The 27433-nt window shown below is 43.1% G+C and overlaps 1 protein-coding gene across 6 annotated transcripts in view; it reads left to right on the top strand.

Annotated features, from left to right (window-relative positions):
- ZDHHC8 (zinc finger DHHC-type containing 8) overlaps nt 1-27433 on the top strand; it is a 109467-nt gene that overhangs the window by 5646 nt on the left and 76388 nt on the right. The window contains exon 1 of one of the 6 annotated variants that reach the window (XM_027689305.1): nt 10204-10292. The exons of the other annotated variants lie outside the window; for them this stretch is intronic. The gene's annotated coding sequence lies outside the window, so the exon portion shown is untranslated. Of the gene's footprint in view, nt 1-10203; nt 10293-27433 lie in introns of those variants that run through there. 6 annotated transcript variants of the gene reach the window in all.

The following is a 27433-nucleotide window of genomic DNA, read 5'->3' as shown; positions in this document are numbered from 1 at the left end:
ATGCTGTATATTATTCCTTTAAATGGGATAATAAAATGGGTAATTTTCTCGGTGAAGTGAAAGCACAAATAAGGCGAAAACTCATTCAGTCAGTACCGAAAATGAGACTTCAACTTAGTTCTTAACAGTCATAATGGGAGGTAATCATAGGTGTGCACCACAGACAGCTGCAGTTGGCACTCTAATGCAGGCTGTGCCACAGGGAGTTTGATACCAATAACCTGCAGGAAATGACTGAGGAGTGAGAAACTGGTGTAGAAGAGCAACTGAAGTCGCAGGAGGGATGGAAAGGCAATAGAGAAATAACCTGTGCCTGTGCTGTTATCATGGCTGGCAGACTGGGCTCTACAGCAGGCCTGGGGGACTTCCCTTAGCAGGAAGGAAAGCTTGGCTTCAATTAATCAGTTTACAGAAAAATTGGTATTGTCCCCACATTTGTGTGTCATGTTACTGTGTTTTATGAACTAGAAGGACTCAGCATTTCTGTAGCTGTGTATGAATTCAGATATACTTGAGATAAATGCACCTCTTAAATCATAAGCACTACCCTGCTCCTGCAATTATCTGATCCTGCACTGGAACAGCCTTAAAATAAATATGTACCAGCACTTCAAAGTTCAAAACTATAGTTACCATCCTGGATGGTAGTTAATGGAAATATAATTATATATGTACCTAGAGTTCTTGAACTATCTGTTGGATCTTTTCCTCCCATGACTTGCATATGCTCACAGATCAAAAAAGGGAAGGTATCATCTGCTTTTTTGACTTGGGTTTGTTTAGTCACTAGCAAAGGTCAAGCTAATAGAAGATTATCTTTGCTTTAGTGAATTTGATTTGCATCCAAAATGTTTTTCTTACCTGAAGTATTTTAAAGCCTTCTGTAAACTCCAATTCCAGCTGTTCAGATGTTCACTTCTGCCGGTTCAGTGTTCTGATTTCAGGTAGAACAAATGATAAAATGTGATTTAAAATGAACTTTAAGGCTGACAAGCACACACTGATTTCAAGTAGTGCAGCTTAGCCTCCTGCGATATCTTAACATTTTCCATGTTAAATGCATCTTTAATGGCAGGTTTTTCCTGTCCACTCTGCCTGGGATTCAGAAGAGGGAACACTTCCTCGGTTGACCTGAGTCATCTCAGCTGTCATGTCCATCAGTAAAATATTTACTTTTGTTATGACAAAGAAATGTCCTTTTAAGCTGTGGCAATTTCATCTTGCTATATAATTTTTGTAAATAGAATCTAGACAAACTTGTCATGCAACATAAGACAGGCAGTCTCAACAGGAAAATAGATTTCACTGAAGTGTGAAAAGTTTTTTGGTTTGCTGAGGGTTTTTTTTTCTAATGTTCTAAGAAGCCTCAGTTTTACTGCTTTTAACTAGTTGATTCTATGATCTTTGCTTCCAAGGGCACCAGCCAGGTTGGCAATATAGGACATTTCTGAAAGCTATGAAATGTCATTCCTTTAGAAAAAACCCTTGATATTTATTATCAACGAGAATATTTTTCTTCCTGTAGTTTGAGAGAGGGAAAAGGAGGCTCATCTTTGGTGGTGGCAGCAAGTGGCTGGCAGTGTTGAGCTCTCTGTGTGCAGCCACTGCAGGGGCCTTTCAGTGCTCACTGTAAATCCTGGTTTAAAAAGGCAGAAGAGCTGCTGCAATGAAAGTTATTCCTGTCCATGGGCCACAGCTGTAGTCAGCGTGTGATTTATGCCAGGAGCAGCCTCCTTTCTATTTCACCTAATAAACAGAGATTAAGGTCATCTGGAAATAGGAATGAGAGTGTCTCAATTAGATCAGGGTGGGCCTCTCAGCCTTTGTACGTGAATATACGAGCAATTTTTCTATTTTTGTTTAAAGTTCTTCTCAGGATGCTAATATAAATACTCTCCATGTTTGTCCAAGTATGCCACACGTGTATCCTCTTATAAATAGAACCAATCTCTGCAAAATTGTTCAAGCTCAGTTGGTTGGTCAGTAATGTAAACTAAGGGATGTTACTGCTCAAAACACAAAACTTAAACTGAGAGGCAGATACATGTGGTGCCCTGGGAGATCTGATTTTTGAGGTTCATTACCTGGGGTGGTTGCTAATTATACACGTAACATTGCTGTGTAAACAACTTATTCTGCTGCTGCTTGCTTCTCAGCTAGAGCGAGGGGTAGAACCCGTGGTGTGGGGATCTCTGTGAGACCCGGGAGGGGTGGCCTGGGACAGGTTTTCTGGGCTTACTTTACTCAGAGTAGAACCTACAAGGAAACTTTGCAAGGCCTACAGAGGGAACCCATGAGTGTTGTTCAGCTTGCACTGGGAGATGTCAGGAACACAGCAATAAGGTGGTACAAGCCAATTCAGAGCACAGAGTACACTGGAGTGGGGGAGAAGTATCCTAAAAGCCACCAGAGCAAAAGTGGAACTGTGATTTACTGTCCTTTGATTCGAGCCAGTAGATACAAGACTTATTTCTCTCTAATGCCAGAGTAATGTTCAATTTGGCTGCACTGGTACAGAGCTGCTCTGAGCTGCTCGTTTGTCAGTGGGAGCAGCTGATGACACGGGGAGGCAGGAGCGTGGGGGCTGAGACAGCAATGCTGCAGCTTTTCATGGGAATTCTGTATTATTCTTCTGCAAAAAATACCATACATTGGAAAAACCTAGTCAGCCTGCATCTTGTTTTACCGTGGAGGTTTTGGGGATCCTTGCTTGGTGATTGCAATAATGAATTCAAATGAGTACACCACAGTGTAGTGTATACTACATAAATCTTCAGCCAGTAATCTGCATCCAGAAAGAGGATTTAATTAGTCACTGATTGTTCTTATGCAATTACTAATGCAATTTAGCTAGACTTGCTTCAAAAGCTGTCCAAAGTGCCTGAAATTCTGAGCTCTAAACCTATTATACAAACACTAGTGGGTACTTGATTCTTTGTTTTTCTCAGTATGGATATTATGGAATAAACTTTATGGTAACCCACACTTAGACTCTGCGGTAGTTACCATGGTTTTCTGTTTGTGAAAGTGTAAACACAGAATTTGTGGACTTCAGGTGTGGAATCCTCATGAAATACCTGTACTCTGCTGCTGTGTGTTGAGATCATCCAGTAACAAAGGACAGTGGAGGCAGGTGTGGGAAAAGTACCCCTTGAATTTTAGCTCCAAACCCCCAGGCAGCTGTCTGAGTGCACACCTGCACCCTTTTGGTGGGTACTTGAGTGCCATGTGAAGTGCATCATTAGGAAATGCCCTTTGTTGCTCTGTAAAGCAAGGCAGGCACTATGAAGATGGGAATACATGAAATACAGATTTTTGTCAAGCCACATGTAGAATGATGTCATTTTCTGATGAAGGGAGGCGTTCATAGAGGCAGACTGCTCAGTCATTCCCATGGAAATAAGGTCTGGATGTGCCACTTTGAAGTGTCTGCTCTCCAAAAAACCCTGGTACTCACTCAGACTAAACTAATCACGGAACATTCTTAAATGAGCAAATTATTTTTTAAGTTGGAAACCCAACAAAGCAAGCTTGAGACTGGTTAAATGTATAAGGGCTTTCATAAATAAAGTCAGACAAAGCCTTACTCTCTCAGGATTCTTAAAACTAAATTGGCATTTACATTAGCTCTTATTCATGTCTTCAGGGAAATAATCCAATGTAATATCAATATCAACACAATTTAAGTACAGTGCTGGGAATAAGGAAAGCTTGGACATTTCTATAAACAAGCATAATTTTAATTTAAACTTGGGTCAATCACAGAACTGCTTCAAAACAGAAAAGTTCAGCTTAAAACTTTTCTGTCTACTCTGCTCCCAGTCAGCTCGGAGAGGCAGGTATTTTCTTATGGAAAAACACTTCCCGTCCCCCTTCTCAGCCAGCTCAGTTTCAAAAGTTATTTAGGATTATTTTCATTGTGAATAACCTCCCTTTCAGTTCTTTCTCCTGAGCAAGATCTCGTTTTGCATGTTTAGCTTTCTGTGAGGGTTGATGTTTGCCCCAGTCAGACTCTCCAGATGTGCTGGGATCTAATAAGGCCATGGTGAACCCCTGGCTGCTGGCAGCAGCTGCTGAGCCCCCTCCTGTGTTTTCCCAGCATTTGCTGGGGTGGTTTCCTGGCTCCAGCAGGACCATCAGTTGGGAGGTGGGTGTGCTCTCCCTCCAGGGGTTTGTGTCTGGTGTTGGGCTCAGGAGCCACTGCCTGGAGACTTCCCCGGGGAACCACACTGTTAACTTGGCTTCTCCTCCAACATTCCAAGGCACAGCGAGGGAACAGGTACTTGTGGATGTCTGTATGATCATCCTCATGTGGTCAGACACGTGACTTTGAGCAGTAACTCTGGGTTCTTGTCTCCTTTTAAATGATCAGCTCATTTCTCCATTGTCTGGTGAATAAGTCTCACATCTTGCTTTTCTCTGTGAAGATCTTGCTGCAGCCCCTGCCTTATCACCTGGTTACTTTTCCAAAGGGTCTCTCCTTCAATGGACAAGTATGCTAATTACTCTGCAAAGAACCAAGTACAGGCTTGTGTAGTAAAGCAGCTCTAAAGAGACATTTCATAGTACGTGCATTTTAAAAGAACATTGCACGAAGGGACAGTTTTGGTCTATAGTTTTTAACTTGATCAGTGCACAGGTAGGTTGGCTTAGCACATACTGCATCTTGTGTAAATGGCTAATGAGTCTGTGGCAAAAACAATAAAAACATCAACAGGCACTGGATTTTTTTTTTAATGACCAAGTTTTGCTCATTCTGTAGGAAGATGTATATAAAATGGCTGCTTTCTGACATATAGTACAAGTCAAATAGATATTAAGCCACTGAGTCTAATGAGGTGACTTCTAATTCATGTACAGAAGTTGTAGCATCTGCAGCAGCAAAGGGGATTAATATTTGCCACAGAAATTTCACATTACAGGAATAAAACAACAGGACACTTAAATCTGCATGAATGTATGAGTGTGCAAGTATATGTACTAAAGCTTCATTGTCTCTTGAAAAGTTTAATGGTAACATTGTAGTCTTTAAACTTTCATTTGTATGTGATTCCACAATGACTAATTACTTTTGCCAAGTAATTTTTCTTGCATTGTATTACAAATGCTAGTGGGATAGAGCTAAACATGATATCTGTGGTTTGAGAACTGAAAAATTAATGATTCCTTCTCTAGCCTGCTGTGTTTGATTTATAATTCATCTCTGATAAGAGACATGCTCTTCTGAGCCCACTGTCATCTCTCCATTTACTGTCTAGGTGGGTGTGTTTTAATTCTTGCCATGGTGGTTGTTGGGGAGTTGTGAATTTTGGGCTTAGAGTGCTCCTGAAGAAGTAGGTTTCCAGACCCACATTTTCTTCACCTCTCATTTCTCCTCTGTGGGATCCAGCCCCAGGACTTGTGTTGACCCTGAACCTCTCAGCTGCTGTCGCTGCCTGCTGCCATGACCCTTGATTTTGAGCATAACCCAAGTCCATGGTTCACCTTTCAGAGGCCCTTGGCAGCAGGAGGGAATGGAGAACTCCAGGGGTTCTGAGTGTCCTGAGCAGCTGCTTAGAGCCCCTCTCCATCTCGAGGAGTGCCACAGCTCTGAACTCAGCACCTTCACACAACACCTCTCCCACTGCTCTGTTTGGTCTTTACAGTCACTCTGGATCTTCCTGGGCTCTCTGGCTGCCTCTTGTCTGCCTCTTGCACTGGCTTTTTTGCTGTTCTCTGCCTCTCTCTTGGCAGGTGACCTCCGGGTCAGCCTGTTCAGGTGGTTGAGGCCTTTTGCCCAATACACACAGCATAGGGTGATCCACTGTTTACCCTCTGAAATGCCAGAATAGAGGCATTACAAGGTGCAATTCAAAATCTAATCCCATCTGTTGAGCTGGAGTGGCTTTTTTGAGTTGATGAAACAACTCTTCTGTATTGAAACTGTAGGTGCTCTCTGTGGGCCACTGTCTTTACTGTGACTCACACACACTTGGCATCCTCTCCAGAGAAGCTGACCAACATTTCCATCTTCTTCCCCACTGAGAAGTTCTGGACTCTTAGGCTGTGAATTTATTTGCTCCAGAACAGTGACCTGAGCTGCAGCTGGTCCAAAGGGAAAGAGATGTCTTGCAGTTTGCCAGTTCCATGGTCCTCTTCTGAGCATGGTCATGGTCCTCCCTGTTTAGTGGATTGAGGCAATGATCCTGCATTTTTGGGATTAATATGCTTTGTGCTTTTGTTTGCATCTCTCAGAGTGGCTTTATTTGTTTTTGTTGCTTCATCTGCTTTGGAAATGAGAAAAGGTTATTTTGAGTGCAGTATCAACTTGGCATCATTAAAAAAGTGTCTGTTCTTGCCAGTTTTCTTCCTGGTTCCCCTAGAAATACGTTCCTGTTGGGCTGCTTCTGCCACTGTGTGTGTTGTGCTGTGTCTCCAGAGCAGCACACTCTGCATGTGTGATGCTGGCATGTCTGAGGAGGAATTGATTCCCCTGGGCATGTGAGTCCTGCCATCTCCTCAGTTAGAAAACTTAAGGTTTTAATATAATTCTGCTTTTAGTCCCAGTTTGGCCCCTTCTTTTCGAAGGCATTTTTCCGGAGCAAGGGATGATATACTGCATTTTGTTGTGGTCTGTTTTGTTTGTTGTTTTTTTTTTTAATTAAAAAAAGAGTTTATGGTTATATTCAAGTAGTTAATCCAACAGTCTGCACTTCATTCAGACCTCTCCCCTTAGTTCCCTTCTCACTCTTTCTTACCATGCCTGCTTCAATAATCTGAGCTGCATGGGAATTACTGAGATGGGATCCAAAGCTAGAATCTGAATCTGATCTCCTGACATGCCCATTAAAATCTCACTGCAGAATGGTTATTCCAGGGTATCCAAGTGGCTGCATGCTTGGTTTAAATCCCTTGGAGGGCTGTTGGTCCTCCTGGCTGATTGTGTTACTTCAGCTGCCTTTATGATCCACATGTCCTGGGCCTTTCCCTTCTGAAAGAGGACTGTCTGTGGCCCAAGGACAAGATCCTGTTCTGTAACTCTGAAGTGATGAGCTTTTCAACAGAAAATAAAAAAAAAATAACATTCTTCAGCTGCCTCTTGGAAATGTCTGAATGATTTTGGTTAAAGCCTTAAGTGGGACAGATACTTTGCTTGAAGGGCAGAGCTGGCAGAAAGACTGCAGCCTAACAGTTAATTTGGCAGAGTGATTCAGAGTGGAAAATATGCAACGTTGCTGTGTACCTGTGCCCTCTCAGTCCCATCAACAGAACACATTCCCATCAGCTTTTCCAGTGGCTGCTGGTCTGCAGATGCTTCTCTTCACTCCTCACTTTTCAAGTTGAACTCTATAAATTTCAGTAAATACTGAGCTCTCTCTCTGAAAGTCAGTCCTCTTAAATCTGCTTCTTCCCTAGGGTGACAGTCTTAAAAATGTATTGTTTGCTTTTTTGTTTTTTTCCGAGTTCAGAAAACAGTGATTTAAGGTAAATTATCTCTTAGAAGACACTTAGCCAATTTACAGTCTGTGCCCATTTAAGTGGTAGGGGGCAGGATGGAAAGACAGGAGAGTATAAATTGTGCTGTTGTGAATTATTGTGACATAGGCAAGGGTTTCTTTCGTTTTCCCTCCATCTTAACGTTTAGTCAGAGGAAATGTAACTAAGGAAGAAGTTGCAGTGTGGGAAGGGATGTTCTGATTTCCATGGCAGTAACACAGAAGATTTTTTTTTATATATATACAAACACTTCACTGTCACTTCCCTGATATTATCTGTGATATTTTGAAGGCTGTTGGAGGGAAGGTACATCAAGAGAGGCCTAGACTGTGTCACTGCTGATTCTTACTCAGTACTCTTGCAGCCTTGACTGGGTCCACGTTCAGAAAGCAGAAACCTGTCAAAAGTCAATATATCTACACTGAATTTCCAAATTATTAGTAGTGTTCTACATGCAGATTAGCTTTTTTTTTGGTGCTTATTTAACTGAATCTTGGAAGTAGCCTTCTAAAAATATTATCCATAAATGAACACAGGATGAGTGCTGTGCTAGGGACACTTAAAATGCTCTCATGTCTTTGAAATCTAATTTTTTTTGTTTTGAACTAAAGAAAATAGAAAGAAAAAGTCAGAATCCCTAAGGGGAAAGTACTGCATGTTCAGGTCTCTTGTCATGGCCTATTTGATTTATAAATATAAAAAAACCTGTTTGTGTTCTAGAGCTGGGGCTGGTCCAGCATTCTCTGTTGTTCTCCCACAATGTGACAATCATCCAGAAAGCTTCCATGAGGACACGGCGGGATTTTGGGGGCATTATGGTATAAATGGATCTCTGGCTATAAACTGCCAATCTCCATTTTTGGGTGAGCCTTAAAGGAAGGTTCAGGCACAAGGAAACAGACTTGTTTAGCGACAGTTCAGCATCGCTTCACTTGCCATGTATGATCACCCTCTCAAGAACTGCATCCTGCTGCGATGACAGTTTCCTGGAAACTCTCCACAGATTCATTGGAAGTTGGCTGAGCCCCAGCTCCACAAATTACTGGTCAGAAGAGACTGTTTGTAGGGCACAAATCTATCCAATTTGTAGTGTTGATTTGATTCTTTTTTTAATTAACACTTTAAAAAGTGTGTCAGCAGAGTGCCAAAAAGACAAGAAATGATCAGCTAAAACATTTTATTGCAGCATATGATGCTGTTTTATATTATCATAGGAACATGGCACTTAGATATGACAATATTTTTTTTCTGTTACTTTTGTTCATTTTATGGTCAGCAGCAATTTGAAATAGTCTTCAGAACAAATGCTGGGGTTTTGCCCTTTTTTCTTTTTACTTTTTCTCCTCAATTCTTATCTCCTTTCTCTGAATTCCCACTAAGTCCAGTATCTTGCTGAATTTATAGCTAACAAGTTGATATTTTTTTCCCTCTTTAATTTTTTTCACTGTAAGAGTGCTTTCTGTCTGGTGTTTCTGGCTTAAAGAGGTGATTGGCAGCTATTATGTAAAGAAGTACACTAGTCTGTAGTCCTCTGGAGATCCGGCAAGTACTGTCAGGATTAATAAAATCTGGCTGGCTGATTTTTTGATGAAATCATCTTCCTCCTTTTTTGCTTTGAAGCATAATTTTTTCCTTTTTGTTTTTATTTTTTTAACTGCTGTTTCCTCAGTGCTGTGTGTGAGACCTGTAACTCCTCCATCCATTCCATCAGTACAGGACTGTGAGGGTAGCGAACGTCAGGGCGAAAGATCAGAGCTCGTGTTGACAGCAGTTTAAATGTGCCCTTGCTTATGTTTCCTGCTGTAACGTTTCCCATAGGGTTGCCAGTTTATAGCTTCAGATTTTGGAAATACTGTGTGCAGGGAGGCTGTGCCAGGTGCTGGAGCCACCACTACCAAGCAGCGTCAGTGCCGTGTAAGGACTCGGTGCCGCTCCCAGCCCAGCACGGAGCGAATTCCCATTCCAAGCTCTCCCTCTGCCCTGCCCTTCCCAGATGACCTGTGTTGGCTGGATGCCCACCCAGCCGCTCTGGCACTGCTCCCCTCAGCAGGACAGGGGAAAATAGGATGAAAAACCTCGTGGGTTGAGATAAAGACAGGGACATCACTTACCGGTTCCCATCAGTCACGGACAAAACGGACTCAACTCGGGGAAAATTAATTTGTCGCCGATTAAAATACATTTGGATGGTGAAGAACAAAGATAAAACCTAAACGCCTTTTCCCCCATACCTTTTTTTTTTTTTCCTTTTTGCAAGCTCAGCTTCGTTCCTTTATTCCCAACTTCTCTACTTCCTCCTGCCCCCTGAGCGGTGCAGAGGGAACGGAGGCTGTGGTGGGTCCATGACAGGCCCCGTCTGCTGCTCCTTCCCCCTCACTCGGTGTCTCCAGCGTGGGCTCTCCCCGGGTGCAGTTCCCTCAGCAGACCTGCGCCACACGGGCTCCTCTCGCCGGCCACATTCCCTCAGGAACTGTCCCCCTGCTCCTCCTTGGGTCTGCCCTGTGATGGCTGCAGGAGAAGCCGCCTCAGCCTCCCCCTGCTCAGCCCCAGCTGCTCTCAGGGACGTTTCTCCCACTTTCCCCCTCACTCCGTGCAGGTTTTGCCCTTCCCTGAGGTGCCCCGGCCTGGCTGAGGGCTCGGCTGGGCCCGCCTCACAGAGCCCCCCAGGCATGGGCACCCAAAACCCCCCAAAACAAACATTTCTACAGAGGTGTTCCAGCACTTCTACATTTATGTGATTCTTTACATGCAGGAGAAGGAGACTGTGACCAAAAAAAGCCCTTTTGACCTCCGTCATCCCACAGCTGCACCACAAGGTCAGTCAAACAAGTTGGGAGGCAAATGGATTTTGGGGTTTTTTTTCTGCGTACAATCTACTTGGTTTTTAGCAGCTCTTAATGATCTCTCTTCAGAGAATTATCTAATGTCAGAGTGCAGCAGTGGCTCACTGATTTGTGAAATCCCTCAGAATTTCCATTGTGATTCTGTGAGTCACGCTAACGTGGCTCCTTCAGCTGCGAGTCGTGTGCTCCATTTCCATGCTCCGTCACAGCTCCTCTCTCATGGTCCTGGGGTCGTCAGAGGCCGAGCTGGGGGTTTTATTCAAGCACAGGGCACAGAGTACGTCAGTGCTCGTGTTCTCTGAGCTGCTGGTGCAGGGGGGTCACTGGTGGGAGGCTGCGGCTGCACAGATGTGTCCCCACAGGGGCTGGCGGCAGGTGCCCTGTGTACCCTCAGACATCACGGCCTGAACACCTCGTGCTCCTGCTGACCTCTCAGAAAACCTGACAGGTTTAGTTTTAACCCCTGTTGAATGCTGGGTTTTGGTTGCGGGGCTGAGATTTTCAGTGGAAACTTTCCAGAGAGTTGCTGCCTCTGCTCTGAGGACAAGAAGAGGTTTGAAGATACGGAGGCTGCACACACTAAACATCCACTTAGCAGAAGGACAAAATGTGAAACATTTAGCAGGGATGTGTTTGGGTAACTTTGATGGCTGTACCCTGTTATTGGAAAGTATCCAGCAAGTGACAAGGAGGAATAATCATCTGTCAGTGTCAGGAAAAGTGACTAGGTCAAAAGCACTGTGAAAAATGAAGTTTCCAGAGCAGAAATACTAAAGCTTCAGCCTAGTTCACAGTTTCTTCTCTTCCTGTCCTGAAGCACTCCATCATAATTGCCTTTGCTCATACTACACCTGTCAAGAGCTGACACTGTTATGCATTAAACTTGGTAGGTGTGACAGCAGTGTGTTTTGCCCTGCCAGAACAGAGGCGGCTTGTGTCCATCTTTTAGTACTCGCCCAGGTCTACTACTTTTTTTTTTCCTAATCTAGAAATAACACCAAACAGTAACGCATAGCGTTTAAACTAAATAGACTGTCCTTCCTGGGCCCCTTTAAAAATACTGGAGAGCTGCTTTTAATGCCTCTGTTTATTTTGGTACAGCATCCAGACTGCTGGAAGTATGTTTATAGCATAGTCTAACGAGCTGAGGCTCCTCTCTAAGATTTCAGTGCCTCATGGCTGGATAGAAAAAGCTGATGCTCTCTAAATATGAATTCAAGACTGGCTTGCAGTAATAGTTCATGCCATGAGAAACTGCCTATTTAATGCCACCTGAGCTAAGTTTGAGCAGCAATTGTTCCTCAGCATATGACACAGTGATCCTCGTTACTGCAGCTTCATTTGCCTCTGCAGTAGTCAGACTTAGCAACACCTGTGCTGTGAACAGCACCAATTACATCAGGTCATCTGTATTTAAGCTTGATGACTTCATGGGAAGCCATTTTAATTTGCTCTCTACCTGTGGAGCATGAATTCCAGGTCAACTTTGAAATCCGATTAATGATTTAGATGCAAGAAATGCAAGTATATGAAAATATTGTTCTTTCTATTGAACTGAAGTTATAATTCTGCTATGAGTGCCTGGAGCACATTTAAGTGAGGTATAAGCTGCTCTTTACTGTGCTGAGGCTGACTGGAGAAGAGAATTGATCTGGAGTATAGAATAGCTTTTCTGTCAGTGTTTTGGCCAGCCCTGCTTAGTATGGGCAGTAGTTAAATCTTTCTGAACTTCAACAGAATTTAGGCATTTAAATGATTTACAGATTTTTAAAAACATTGTTATCATACCATGACAGCATTTTAATGAACTACTTTTTTAAATTACAACTGGAACTAATATCTGCTGGAGTAGTAGCTTCTTCAGTACATAGCAGAGTTGTTGCCAGGAATATATTGAATATTTGAAGCCCAAATTGGATGTAGTGAGTGAGTCTAGTTGGCTCATTCAATAACTTGTTAGCAAAGCATAAAAATTCTACTGGAGCAAACTCATCTTGTGCTTTCGAAGAACATTCCTGTTCTTTATTAACAGATTGAAGGTTGCTTAAGCAGTCTGGGGGCTTTGGGAGGGACTGTCCTTGTGTGTGCATGCTACCTGGCTCTGATAGCCCACTGTGGGGTTGGGGTTTCCCAGTGCCCAGCTGTGCAAAGTGCTTGTGTTCCTCTCCACGCTCCTTCCTTCCCCTTTTCCCTGCGGGAATTGCTGAGGGAGCAGCAGCTCCCCGGAGGCACAGCCCTGGCTGGCACCTGCAGCACCTGCTGAAAGGCAGGATGGTGTCGCTCAGGGATGACTCACAGGCACCTCAAACCTGCTCTGTCAGCAGCAGAAATCGCAGCTTCCTGAGGCAGCCAAACTGATCCATGTGTGCTGAGTTCCACCTCAGGCTGCTGCCGGTTCCTGAGCACCTGGCAGGGCACGAGGCTGTTGGCTCACTCTGGGCTGCACTGGGCTGCCCCTGCTATTCACCTGAGCAGGTTTTGCTTCAGCAGGTGAGGCCCAAATGAATGTTTTTTTGGGGAAAAGTGACTGTGAGCCACTGGTATTTAATCTGTGTAATTTATTTCATCAATGAGCTAACAGTGCTGTTCCTTACAGCAGTTGTTTTTGCTGGCTTGTAGGACAAACCTGCACAGGAGGGAGGAGGAGCGAGAGGTAACGTGAGTCTGAGTGCTCTGGCCACTGTTCTGGGCTTTCATTTGGCACTGGCAGTTTCAGAAGGCTGCTCAGGGGGTTGCCAGGGAGGTTTTGCTCGCCAGGAATGAGGCGTGAGAGACCTTCCTTTGAAGTCCTTGGGCAGCAAGAGCACAAGCCTGTCCTGCTGCATCCTGTTTTGTTTCTGGGGTGAAATGTGATCCAGAGTGACCAGAGACAGGTGGACTCTGTCAGAGTCCAAAAGAAGAGGCTAATAAAAAATCAGATCCGAGGCTTAAGCGGTTTTTACACGTGCCAAGCTATATAAAAAACATGTCCTGCATTAGCTATTTTAAAACACATTAGAAAAATTAAGTGACTCTCGTGTATCATTTGGTGCCTTCACTTCTTTCTGTATACAAGCAGTTCCATTGATTTAAGGTAGTGCAAAGGGGTATTTGGAAATTTAGTGGAACTGATGCGTTTCTTTGTGTCATACTGAAAGAATTATGAGTTCTTGAAGGAACAAATAATGCAAAGGACTGAAGTTGTCATGATGTTAAATTTGAAAGAAGAGACCTAGTTACAATATGGCTTTTTTATATACCTGGTCCATCACTGAACAGCAAATATGTACAGAAGACATTAATATTTTTTTAATATTTGGCCCATGTTCTTGCATCTGCAGTACAACAAAGAAATTTTAAGTGATAAGCTGCACTATAGTGATTCCTAGTCTCATTCCTCTAGATGTGTGAACAACTAATCTTCTTAAGTGGGTGCTGGTATGGGTGGAGACCAGGACTGGGGATTTCAGGGTTGTAATTTGCAGCTTCTTCGATCAGTGGTGTGTACTGCATGATTTTTATATTCTGCTTAGAAAATTTGAAAATGCACATCCTCAGAAAGTCATGTTCTTAATGAAAAGTACAATTTACTTGGCTGGAAGTTTGTCTGTTCTTTTATCTGCTTTGTGGTGAAAGGGAGTGAGTACTCGGCCTTGATAAGCTCTTGTGCCAAGTGTTCTTTTGGAAACAAAAACGTATTATGGCCTGTAGTTATTTTCAGCTGAGCCTTGTTTGGGAAGCAAATAGAACTTCAGATTAAATAATTGCTCTTCATAGATTGAAAACATGTGGGTTTCTTCTGCCCTATATGCTGACTGCTTGCTCAGTGCTTCAGTCCTACACTAAAATCTTAAGAGCCAGGATGCTCTTGGGTTAATCAATGAAAATGGTTTTCATTGATTGCTGTGGAAAGAAAATAACTAACTGGTTTAATTAACCCACTGTCATGTATATATAGAAGAGTGATTATTGATCTGCATGTGTTTTAATTAAAAAAAGAACTTGCAGTTTTTGCAGCCCTTGTCTCTTCACTCTCTGCTCTGGGTAGGACTTCCCCAAGTGCCGGTGTGCCCTGCACAGCAGCTCCTCTTGCTTCCCTCGAGCTGCAGCACCTGGGACTGGCACAAGGGCACAGGGAGCAGACACAGAGCTCCAGCTGGGCCTCAGACCCACGGCAGCTGCAAGGGACACTTGAATTTTCTGCCCTTTGTTCTCCCGTTTGAGCAGCAAGCTTGGCTGGAATCAGATGACTAAAGCTGTAGGAAGCCACTATTTGGGCCATGTACTACCTTGTTTAGGACTGGCAGAAGGTGACTTACCCTGTGCTGCTTCTGAAAAAGGTGCCAGACCTTCTCCCCTGTGGTGCCCCTTCACTCCCACTGTGCCAGCACCAGTCCCTGTGGCACAGTGACGTGGTTTCCACTCAGATGTGTTGCCCTCGTCCAGTTTGCTGTGTAGCCAGTAGCAAAGAGGGTCTCTCTGCTCTCTCTGCAGTTGCCACTGATATTGGCATCAAGTTTTCGTGGAGCAATGCCCTTAGCCTCCCTTGTGCATGGAAATCACCATTTTGAAGTTTAAATTACGGGTTGCAGTGGCAAGCTACCTTAATGGTAATTATCCCCAACACTTCCGTTCCAAGACCTTAATTTTAATCCAAATCCAAAACGAGCCGTTTGGGTGAAGAAATGTGCTTCACGCTGAGGGATTTTGTGTGTGCTTGGGCTAAAACAGAATGATTTTAAGAAAAAATGTTTTTCCTGTCAGAATCTTCAAGTTCAGCCAGACGAAACCGCAGGGACTTGAAACGGGGCAAAAGGATCGCTTTTGTGCTTGGCTTTTTTCTGTCCTCACAAAGATCTTCCTAAAGTTGGCCAAGTTTTTAAATCTCTATCAGAGCAGCGGGGTTTGTGTCCGGTGGCTCTTCATGCTGCACACTCCCAGAGCATGAGGTGCTGCTGAGGAGGAGGAGGCTCTGCACGCTGGAGGAGACGTGGGGCAGGAGGACATGTCCCACCTGGGGCTCTTTGCCCAGGCTTTGGAGCTTGCAAGCAGCAGAAGTGAGAGCAGAAACACTTCATGTGTCTTCTCAGTGCTTCTGAGGTGGGAGTCAGGGAACCAGGCAAGGGATGGGGGGAAGGCAGAGAGCCTGGAAGTACCTGGGTGAGCTCCTGTCAGATCAATGCACAGCAACTGCAGTCTTGGTTTTTTTGAAGAGCAGTGTAATCCTGGAACTTTCAGCTCCGAGTGCTGCCAACTTCATGTTATGTTGGCATCGCAGCTCTCCCTGACTGCCAAATGCCAGGGTCCCTGGAGAGTCAGGTTCTGGGGGGCACACAACATTGTGGGTTCCCATCTGCAAAATCAGCCTAAGATGGAGAGATGGGAACAACTCCTAGGGTGTTCAAGTGATAAATGCTGATGTGAGCAGAATCTTCATATGAAGTTAATTCTAACAGAACATCCCAGCAGGGGAACAATTCTCTATTGAGTCCAGAATGTGCACGGCACAGCAAATATGGCCTGAGGCCACGTGTCACAGGGTACAGGTACCTGCTCAGTGAGCTTAGGGCAGCAGCCCTTTAGGGAACACAGGCAATAAAGAGATTAAATGTGGCCCTCTTGTTACATGCAGGTGACTTTAAAGATTCATGGACAGTTTTATTCCAGCAGTCCCAGTGTTCTGAGCGCTTGCTCTCACACCAGTGTTGTCACTTTAATATATTTTAAAAATATGATGGTGAATGTGAACTTTCAGTGTCGAGTTGCAAAAACAAGTGCTGGGCTTGGGGCTGTTTTTTCTTTTCCTCAGTCAATTATTAGGCTGAGGAAGGTGAGCAATCCAATATTGTATCTATCAAGTGGAAAAACTTAAAGGTTGTAAGCAATGTGAGTTGCCTTGGATTGATCTGAGTTTTTTCAGTGCATTTTTCCCATATTCTCAAATCATCACAGCTGATCTTGGAGCAAGTACGAGATGTTACTGCATGCAGAAATACTGGGAAAAATGCTCACTTCCCCAGGAATTACAGTAAAGTCTATTAATCTTAGCACACAGCTTATTTTTACAAATAGAATTATGGGTTTCAGTTTGTTGTGGTCACATTTCTGCAGGACTATCCTGGATAGTCCCATCTCTCACTTCTAAAACGGGCTCATATGGTGTATTAAGCAGTAAGCAGCATCATAAATTTAAGTCTTATATTTTAAGAACAAAACCTTAGGCCTCCTTGCATTCCCCAGGATGTTTAATATTTCACAAGTTTGATTCTTTTGCAATCCTTTATGACTTTATAATTGTGGTTTTATGGATTTGAGTTCAAAAACTGATTTTTTTTTTATAACTTCAAATAGATTGGATGAAAGTAATTATTATTCTTTGAAATAATTACAAGCATAGCAACTATTTGAGAGAGAAATAACTGGGATTTCAAATTCTTGCAGGCAAAGCTATTCACCCACCAAATAAATCAGTCCTGATGGAAAGGGGGAGAGGAGTAATCACCGTGGTTTTGTGGCACAGTAAAACAAGGAGGATATTGTGTCCCAAAAGTCCTACTGCACAGATTTAAGATACCTTTTGTTTTCCTAGTACTTTTAGCTGAGGATTAGGAGGGGAAAAAAAAAGGTCAAATTCTGTCTCTCAGGCTGTGAGGTAAGGATAAATAATTTCTTGTCTCAGTGTAATTCCCCCCTTTCTCTAAAAATCTTCAGAATGGTTTTTAGAATAGAAAATGTATTGTGTATGAGAAGGCTAAACAGATTGAAAATTTGATAAAACTTTGGTTTCCATGAAATTCCAATTTTTAAAAATTACAAGAAAGGTACTTTCTCCCTACAAGAGTCAAACTGGAGTTGGCAGCAGCAGTGGGAAGGGGGGACAGGAGTAGAATGGGAGGACTTGCTGCTGGGAAAGTGGTTACCACTCCAGGCTGGAAGAGTATAATCAACATTTCTTAATTCTGTTGCGAGAAAGAGCTTGGGAAGAGAAGCAATGAAATGGGTTTATATTTAGCCTGGTGTATGTGCTGCTGTTTGTTGGTTTGCATTAGGGAGCCGGGGGTTGCTCTGGGTATTGACAGCTGTCGCCTCCGTGTCTCCTGGCTCTGAGCAACCAGCCAGCTCCTCACAGCTTCTGAACCCCCCAGGGCACACAAGGAAATGTTTGGACCATTTCTTTTGAAAGATAATTATTGCTCCAAGCAACCCCTCAAAGTTGGTGCTTAAAATTGACACTGTTACATTGATTTGAGCGTAAACATATGAAAAATGTTATGATATTGAAAAAGAACATTTAGACTAAGAATGTGTGTTGTGAAACAGTCACAAGTTTTAAATCATCCTTGCTCTTGTAGGAGTCCCGTTTCTTTTCTCTGTAGGAATATGGGTATAGAGGTCAGATTTTGATTGTTTGAACTCGAGCTAGAGGAACAGTTCAGGCGAGGACAGTTCTACTGTGGGACAACTTTGAAGGTTTCAAAATTTGCTTTTGTTTTCTTGGGAAGCAAACGTTGAGAGTGAAGCACAGTATTCTGTAAGATTCCAAACCACCCTTGCAATAGTCGTGGGATTTTTCAGTTCGACTCCTGCATGTCTGGAGTTTGCTCTTAATTTCATATAAACTTTGAATCTGGTTTTGCTTTAGCAAAACAAGCATAACTAGATTTGGTCAATGTTGAGATATCTCCAATACCAAAGTAAGCATTGCCTTGACTTCAGGAGGGCTTATAGTAGTTCTCATGTTTATTGCTTGCTCTCCTCCCTCTCATGTAATTTATTTGTTGAAATGTAAAAGCCCAGTTAAGTGTTGAATCATCTCATCAAATAAAAGCTATTCTGACCTCTTTTGACAGGGGAAGAGGAGGAAAGGGGGAAGAAAAAAAATCTGCATATTCTGCACTTAGGAAAGGATTCTCTGAGAAACTCTGTACGTCCTCAAACAAATGCAACCACGCAGATGGATCCTCCTGTCAGCATCCTTGTCCTTCCCTGCTGGTTCTGTGTGTGCAGGGTTGTTTTGAAGTTCAGCTCTGCTGGACCCTCCCTGCCCCCAGTTCTGCTTTTCTTCATTAAGTAATAATTCACAACAGGATGCGATGATGTTGTCCAGTCTGGCCACACCTAATCTGTGCTGGGACACACTGACTTCATTCACTGGGAGGTGTGGTGGTTATTAGACAGTTTGTCACCGCACCCTGGAGTGTTTTATTGCAATCATAAAGTGCTTCAGCTGAAGGAAACCTCACTCTTTCTAGCGGAAAAACCGGGAACTTTCTGCTTCTAAAAGAACTCGTTCCAGGAATGTGTAGTGTAAAAATTTCACAGCCTGGAATAATCATTGAGCTTGTACCAAATATATAAAGAATTACATGGCTTTTTCCATTGAGTAACAGCATAGCTCAATATTTTAAAATAATTATCTTGGTTTGTATGGTTCAGAATTTTCGTCAAATCTTGTGTGGAGTGGCTGAAGGGGAGGGCTCACATTTCCCTCCTTCCTCTGGCACACAGAAAGGTTCATTTTATTGTGTGAACCTCTTTGTGGGCAATCCAGAAGGGAAACTGCCAAGCCTTGGAAGTGGAAATACTTTACTTTTTGGCTGGTAAGTTGTTCATGACAGAGCAACGTTGGAGGGTAAGAATAAATAGAGTTATGTGTATATCTGGTGCATATTGATGTTAATTGGGTTTTGAACATCAGTTCAGTTTACAAAACTTTTTTGCCTGCTGTTAAAAGAGACCTCTAACTTAATCAGAAATGATAAAAAGAAGAGGCTGTGCCTTGCAGAGTACCAGAAATGCAGCTGATGAATGACCAGACTGAGGTATTTTTAAATTCAGGCTTGCTGGAGGGAACTGAACTTCGAGTCACTTCCAAGTAATTAAATTAGGAGGAACGACCTTTTTAGAATAGTGCAGGGGATGATCCATATTAAGACGTGCTGGTTTCTTGGTGTGAAGGCAGCTACGCTCCCGAAATGATTTCCTGTGGTTCTAACTAGGGAAATTGGGTAAAAATAAGCAGCTGGAGGTGTGATTGCCTGTGTAAGTAGGAAAGGACATAAAATTCAGTCCAAAGCTGATTTGTGAACTTGAGGAAAACAAGATGAGGCAAATGATAGAATTTCAGGAAGTGAAGAGATTCTCATGCCAACCACGTGGCCACCCACAAAGGATGTTTTCCTGTATCTTTTACTCTCTGGGCTTCATCCCATCTTGTTGTAAATCAGTGCTGAGATTCCAGGAGAGTGCAGGGAGCTGGGCACCAAGAGGCTCAGTCTCCCTGAGGGAAACCTACTGGATCTCTCCCTGCCTGAGTTTAAGGCATGGTAGTCAGCTAGTTGGGGATAGAGGCACATCTAATAAAATTCAATCAACCTGATAGTCCTGTGTTTGTAGAAGAGGAATGAGAAGGGAATAGTTCTGTCACAAAAAGCTGAGCTGTAATGCTGCTCTTCCTGTGACATTTTCTGTCTTTTGTAACAATTTTCAGAAGCTTCTGACAGCTTCAAAGGTGGGAAAACCTTTCATTTCACATATTGCTGTTGTCAAAAATCTGATTCTGTTGATGCTATGCTGAATATCCTTTCCTGAGTCCTTACGTCTGTAGTCTCCTTTCCCAAAAAAGTTTACACCAGAGGGAGAACAGGTTAACATGGACTGTCTTGCTGTTTGTCGCAGATTGGTCTCATTTCCTCATTTTTTGCTCATAAAATGAAATGTAGAAGCCAAATATGTTTGCCATGCACATTTGGCATGGTTAAAAGGCTACTTTTGTTCCGAGTGGAGGAGCATTAAGAAACCGTGATGGAAAACATAGAGAGGCAGCACCACTGGAGCTGCTTTGAGGCCAAGGAGTAGCATTTATATGCTTTTGATTCCTTTGCATTTATATGTTGTAATTGAGGGTAAATGTTGGTCTCGGTTATTTATCTCCATTGATACATTGTCATTGAGGGAGTGGTCTCAGTTATTGATCTCCACCACTGGAAAGTCTCCTCTTCCTTGCAGTTAGTTTTTTCCAGTTGCCAGGCTGTTTCATGTGTCCCTATCCACGGGAAACCCCTTTTCCTAGGAAGGGAATGTATAAGCAGCCAAGATCTCCTCCCCTTTCTTCCAGCTCCTCTGCTGCACCTCTTCCATCAGGAGAGGGCAGTTCCTTTCTCCCTGTGAGCCTGCCAGGCAGAGTGTATGCAGGAGCACAGTGCAGGACCCCAGCAGCCTTTCCCTGGCCAGTTTTGTTCTCTGGAGTCTTGAAAGGCTGGAGGAATTTAGCAAAAGATGCTTGCATACCTCTGGAAGATAAGATCTGTTGGGTGCTGTGTAGTATTTTGGATGACTGCCACTCTCTGAATGCTGGAGGTCCTGTAGTGCCTGAGCTTCAGGCAGTTTGATTATAAAATTGACTCTTGGCTCTCTCCACATCAAGTGTTTGGGCTGCCTAACTGTAAATAATAGGCATTTCCTGAGCTACTAGCATTTAGGGTAATTAATAACTTTCACTTCTCTTTTTATTTTATTTATTTTATTGTATTGTATTTTTTTAATCACTTTGTACATCTGATTTCTCCATCAGTGTAAAAATACTGTCTGGAGAGCAATAAAAAAATTAGGAGCCTCACTGTGCTTGTATACTGTAAGGCAGGAAATGGACCTCCTAAAAGTGTGTGCAGGTGTGGCCATAAAAATGCTGGAGTGCTGTTGTTCATTGGAAAGGAGTTGTTCTGATGAAAACCCCAGAGTGCTGAAATGTTCTGGAATGAAGAAAAAGAGAAACTGGGCAGGGTTGTACTTTCCAGACCCCACAGCCCACACCCCATCCCTTCTGGAGCTGGATTGTGCTCAGGGGTTAATTTAACTGAGGCAGCTTTTTTCCCCTGAATTACTGAAAGTGTTGTGGACCAAAGAGAGCTTATCTTGCCTTGCCACTCGTGAATTTGCCTTATTAGGAGGTAATCAGACAACTCTGTACAGGTGTGGGACCAACTTTGGACCCTTTTTTAAACAATTTTGTCTATAGAAACATTTAAAGAATTCCTTAGTTACCAAGAAAAATGAAAGACTGACATAACTCCTTTCCAGTGTCTCCCTAATAAAGGGCTTGATCAAAGCATTTTGCATTACTATTTTTGTCTGGTCTTTGGCACTTCCCCTTGTATTGGAAACACAACAGTTTCTTCCTAGGGCATGCATGATTTACAGTAATAACCTATTATTTAGGCATGGAGCACAAGGAATGTGTTTGCAGGAAAAGACCCTGCTTTAGTAGGACTGTGAATGAAGTGAAAAGGTGCATTATAGGGAGGCTGTTTTTTCAAGATTTCCAACAGACCATAGTTGTAAAGCTTTCTAAACAAATAAAAAGAAAACCACTATATGTAAGTGGAGCCTTTTGTCCAGGTTACAGCTTGGAGAAATGTTTTGTTGGGATACTAATTTTAAAGGATTTTTACAATTTTAGGTTTTCAAAAATTTTATTTGTACTAATAACTTCTTAATTATTGCTTCAATTTGATGGCAGTGGTACAGTAAATACTCTTAAATAACAGATACACAAAGGTTTTTTTGTGTGTTGTCAGGCTATAGTTAGAGCACCAATGAAGCAGACAACAATTGCTTTGGTTGTTGCTTTCATAGTAAGAACTTTGAGATTTAAAAATTGTCTGCCCTTACCAAGAAAATGACGTACTTTGAAAGCTCTTGTTGAGCTTTGGTTTTGATCAGCAAATGGTGAGTTTGCTTTTGGCCCAGCTGCAGATCTGATCCAAAGCCTGTTGAATCTCCCTGGAGTGATGCCAGTCGTTCTAAAGAAGTGCTGGACTTGGCCCATATTTTGAGCAGAGAGATGATGAAGGGTGGTAGTTGAGCATCTGTCAGTTCTTTCCAGCAAGGCCACATCTGGTTTCTTTTGTAGCTTGCTTCTCCTTTATCTTAGAGTTCAGTCCCACTCCTGTGGGCCAGGAGCCCAAACTTGTATTGTTTTTCATACTCCCATCCTCCCCCTCCTCCTGAACACCCATGGTGAAGCAAGCAGGACAAAGTACCGGTGTATAAAACACAAGATCTTCCAGACTTCGCATGGTTCGGATTTCTTTGTGTGTTTTTCCTAAGTTTGTTTTTGAGAACATCTGCCTCCTGTGTCTCTCACATATTTGCTATTTTTCTGAGATACTGGAGGAGCGTTTCTAACAAAGAACACCATGGATGTAGCTACAAAACTGGCAATTTATTTCCTTGCTGGAAAAAAGCTCTGAAACAGTCTGCCCAGTCAGGATGTTAAGGGAATGATTTATCCTTTTCCTTCATAGCAGGTTGTTTTGAAAGTATAGTGTAAGTGGGAGTGTGTGTTTACGACCCATGTTCTAGGAGAACATTTTCTTGTCTGTGTGGGCCTGACTGACCGGGCCAGTTTGACACTCCTGAGTTTCTTTGCAGTCAAATAGGTTTGGGTCTGAATTAGTTCATGTCTTCAGTGTACATCTGAAAATTACCATTGCATAAGGTTTGAGTGGTCTCAGAGGCGATGCTGGAATCCTGGGGTGTACTGTCACACGTGTCATGACTCTTTATTTAAGCAGTCTTGGGTGTAAAATTAGCTTAGAGATGTGTTGGACTGGGGAGTCGAGAGCCCCTGAAGCCTCACTCTGCTGGCAGGCCCTGTACCACTGTGCTTGTGCTCTGAGAGGGGGACACTGCTGCTGAACACCTCTGTCTCACCTGGCTGAAGGTGTCCTGATAACCTGCCTGAGGGTCTGTCAGGGAGGGTGGAAATGTGGCTTTGGGATACACTTGTTCAGCTGCTGGGATGTTCGGAGCACTCAGGGGAAGGAATGCAGAAAAGAACAGAAAATACTGCAGGGAAAAATTGCTGCGAAATTCCCAACTGTCAAAAACTGCCAGAAACTGTCAAAACCTTTAAAGAGCTTGCTGGGCCAATAAAACATCAGTAGAAATACATTGCTGGAGAGCTCAGTTCCAGGCAGCCTCAGTGTTACTGAGGAATGAGGAGTTATCCTGTCTCCCATTTTGTCACTGGTACCTTAAAAAAGATTGCTGGATCCATTGGTTGAGGTTTAAATGGGCTATAAATAGGGCCCACTTCCTTGTGCTAATGTTTCTGCAATTAGAACACTTAAGAAAGTGTCATTTGGGGTGCCTTCCAGTTTCCTGGGACTGGAAAGGTGCTTCAGTGAGGGTTTAAGGTGACTGGGTAGGGAAGCAGGAAAATCAGCTTCTCTCTGTAGTGTTTCCAATGGTTTATGCAGCACTAACATACATACATACAAAAATATATATACATACAATATATATGTACTATATTTATATATAATATATATAAAAATATACATATATTTATACTGTATATGTATAAATACAGACATCCAGGAAACCCTTAACAGAAGTAGGACAATCATAGTTTGTTCAGAAGAGTCAGCAGTTCAATTTTTTCCTTATCCCTTGCAGTTTTAAACCCATCAAGCAGGACCTGCATTTCTCTCTACTTCCTTTCTGTTTCTCCCTCACTGTTTGACCCAGCACAGTTTGTTGTTCCCATCCTGCTGCACCTGAATGTTTTTCTAAATAATTTGCATATGAGGGAGATGTGAGTGAAAGCCATGTCCAAACAGGAGAAAATGTTTTGAGCTTTTCAGGTGTTGGAACAGGGTATTGAAACTACTCCAGGACTTTGTTTGGCTTGGAAAAGGCAACTGTGGGGTTTTTTTTTCTCTTAGTAATAAAATCTCCAAGGTGAATTTGAGTTCTGTTTTTTCTGAATTTAAGCATCCAGCATGTGTACCTGAGATATGCCAAGGCAACTGGAACTGCTGTGATTGATCCTATGGAAAATGGTGAAGTGAGGCCATGCCAGAGTGTTCCAGGTATCCTCAGGGGCTCATGCTTTGTACTGTACCAAAGGACTACAAGAAGATGTGGATGTCTGAACAATATACTGGATAGGAAACTTGGCTCAGAAAGCTCCACCAGGATCATGATGTTACTGGACATGGCCAGTGATTGTTTTTGGTTTGGGCCATGCTACAAATAACTCATTCTTTTTTGAGCTGAGCTGACTGGATCACAGAATGAGAAGGATATAGGGAGAAAGGAGAAATAACTACAAATACTGCAGATGGCACGTGCTGTGAACTTGCTGTGTGGTTGAGGAAGGGCTCAAGGGCTGGGTGTGCACGAAGCTGTGCAGCAGGGCTGGGAGCTGGGTCACTGCTCACCCAGGAGCTGCTGGCTCGGGAGCTGCAGCCTTCACTTGCCAACCAGATCCTGAAGCGTTTGGACAAGAATGGGACTTGATCCTTCTTGTGTCCTTGAGGAGTGACACATGCTGTTATCATGGCCGTGCTGTGCAAACACTGAGAAATCAATTCTGAAGGAGGAGAAAGAAATTTTAGCAGACATGAACACGTAGTGGAAGTGTAGGAACTCCATATAATGTGAAAGAAAAACTAGAGGGAAGTGTGCATCTGGAACACTGTTAGTGCTGTTCCTGCTCAGGTAACTGTGCACTCTGATCTCTCAGCAAGTGCCATGGCCTTGTGTTTTCCTCTGCTGTACTTGGTGAAAAGGCAGCACTTTGGCCAGACACTCAGCAGGAGCACAGTGAGACACAGGGGTCTGGGCTGTGCTGCTGGGGAAATCCTCTCCTGCTGCAGGGAAGAGTTTGCTCAGCTCTGCTCTGAAATGGGCTGCTTGTAGGTGTGGATGGAATAGTTCATAGTGAGAGGGGATCTGGGAACAAGACAGTTTAAACTCCTAAGCTATTCTTGTCCTGTCCATGAGAAAGTGATATCCAAGCTTCTGCAAGAATTGAAATTACCTATAAATAATGGGATAGGGTGGCTTAAATCAGAACATGTATTTCTGTGCTGGCAATACACGGCATCTGCTTCTGCTTTAAGCAAGGACTGAAGAGACTTGGCAGAAACAGCCTTTGGCATCACATGCACAGGGAGCTAATAAAAGGCTATAAATTGAGCAAATATATGGGCCTCTTCACACTGACAGTTCCCTTTGAGAAAGTAATTAGGGATGGGGATGAAATCTTAAAGAAAACACATGCACTGGGAGACTCTGAGTGGATTTCAAACAACAGAAGAGCAAAGAATGTATCAGTACTTTCTTGTGGAGTATAAAATAACTAGTCTTCAGAGACTGAGCTGAAGTCAGAAGTTGTGCCCCAGACTCTGCTGCCTGCTTGACGAATGGCTGAGCCTATGGTGTGTCTTCCACTTCTGATGGACCTTTGAAGAGAACTGTGTTGCTGGATAGAACACATGGCATTTATGTTTTGACAGCAAAACAGATACCATGTATTCATATGCCTGGACACTAATCTTTTGAAGAGAAAAACAAAACCCAAACTGAGCCATGATAAAATCTTGGCAGCAGAGCAGACCCAGATGAACTGCATTTTGTATGCAGTACAAAACAGCTCCAGTTTCTTCTTCCCCTTCCCTGGCTGAGGAGCCTGAACGCTTTCCAGTGGATAGTTTGCAGTTCCTTCCAGGTCCTTTTGCCAGCTGTAGTTAGCTTTGTGCTTATATTCCATATTCTATCTGTGATAAAATTCCCCTGATGATTGTAAGGAGAGTCCATGCATGTGAGATGCTACAGGACAACCAAGCAATGGAATTTTTAAAACAATCACTCTTGGCTGCGATTCAAACTGTTTGCAGTGTGTCCTAAAGCATGTCAACACTGTTCATGCTTCTACAGTGCCTTTCTCAAAAGGATATTGCTTTCTGAGTAGTAATTTTAGGTGGAACTGCAGTGAAAGTGGTTATACTACACAAAGTTATAGTTAGGGAAAAATATGCAAGATTGACTTTTCTGCTCTGGCAAGAGTGGTTTTTTTTACTATCTGAAATAGTATTGAGCAAATTTGAAATACTCAAGGTCTATGGGGAGAAAAGGCAGACAGTGGGAAATGGCTCAAAACCACCATGTGTTCTTTCCTGTATATCCCTGATACAGTCAAGGCTTTGAGCTGAAGTCTTGATTTCTAGAGGTGGGAGTTGTTCTAGAGGTCTTGTTCTATAGTGAGCTTTTTAGATTGCCATGGAAAGCTGATGACATCCTCAGAAAAAAACCTGCATTAAAGGAAGGCATCAGCAGTGCTTGTGCTGCTTTTAAAATCTGGGTTCAGTTTGCTTAACTCTTGGCCATGCTTTAGAGCCATTAATTTCTGTGGGATTTAAGTAGCTCTTCAGTGTGACACAGGGCAGGCTCGCTGGCCTTTGGTGAGCAAAGCAGCAGTTGAATGAATCCCTTTTCTGGCAGTGTGCAAAGTACCCAGAGTTTGTACAGACAGAGCAGTAAATGAGTGGTAATTACTCTGCCTTCCTAACCCAGCAGAGACCTCCATGCTGCATTAATCCCTGCCTGAGGAGCGACACAGAAAGGTGGCAGGCTGTGAAGGCTGCCATGGGCAAAGCTGGAAGCAAATCTCAGTCAGGAGATGATCATAACCAGCTGCTGCCTTTTGATCCAGGGAAGCATAGGGCTTGATTGACTCAATAGCAGGAAATAGATGCTCTCATTAGGTACCAAGTAATGTTGTTTCTTCAGTGGGTTTCTGTAGAAGTTTGCAGTTTACACTGCCCAGTACTGAAGGACTGGCTCAGGGGAGAGACGGGACTCCTGTGTTTTCAGACAGCACTAGTCTGGGCTGCCACTCCAGAGAGATCTTTAAAAAGGAGCTGTTTGGAAAGGGTATCTTCTGGTGACAAAGTTCTGCAGAAGAGCACAGGAAGGTGTATTATGTGTTTGGTTTAGGACTGCTGACCAGCTTTCCAATGTTTCAGGCTTCAGTGTTCAGGAAATCAAATGTCTGCTTCATGATTTAGCACAATAGAAGTTGTGTATAATTTTAGAATACACCACATAGTAGAGGAATGGAAGGTTTTACCTGCAGGGAGTGCTATGCTTAAAATAAGGGCTTTTAGTGAAATTTAGTACTTTGAAACATATCTGTGGATACTTTTTGTACCCTGCAGTTGTGCTGGGCAGGTCCCTTGCTGGCCAGGCACATTCAGGATGTTGGTTGGCAGAGCTCAGTGTGAACTGCTGGATGCTGCAGGGCAGTGCTTTATAGCCCAGCTCTCACTGCTCAGTGTGAACTG

The sequence above is a fragment of the Neopelma chrysocephalum genome, unplaced genomic scaffold (genome assembly GCF_003984885.1).
Source record: "Neopelma chrysocephalum unplaced genomic scaffold, ASM398488v2 Primary Assembly neopelma1_77, whole genome shotgun sequence".
NCBI lineage: Eukaryota > Metazoa > Chordata > Aves > Passeriformes > Pipridae > Neopelma > Neopelma chrysocephalum.
The sequence above is the reverse complement of the archived record's forward strand: the minus strand, read 5'-3'. Positions and strand labels throughout refer to the sequence as shown.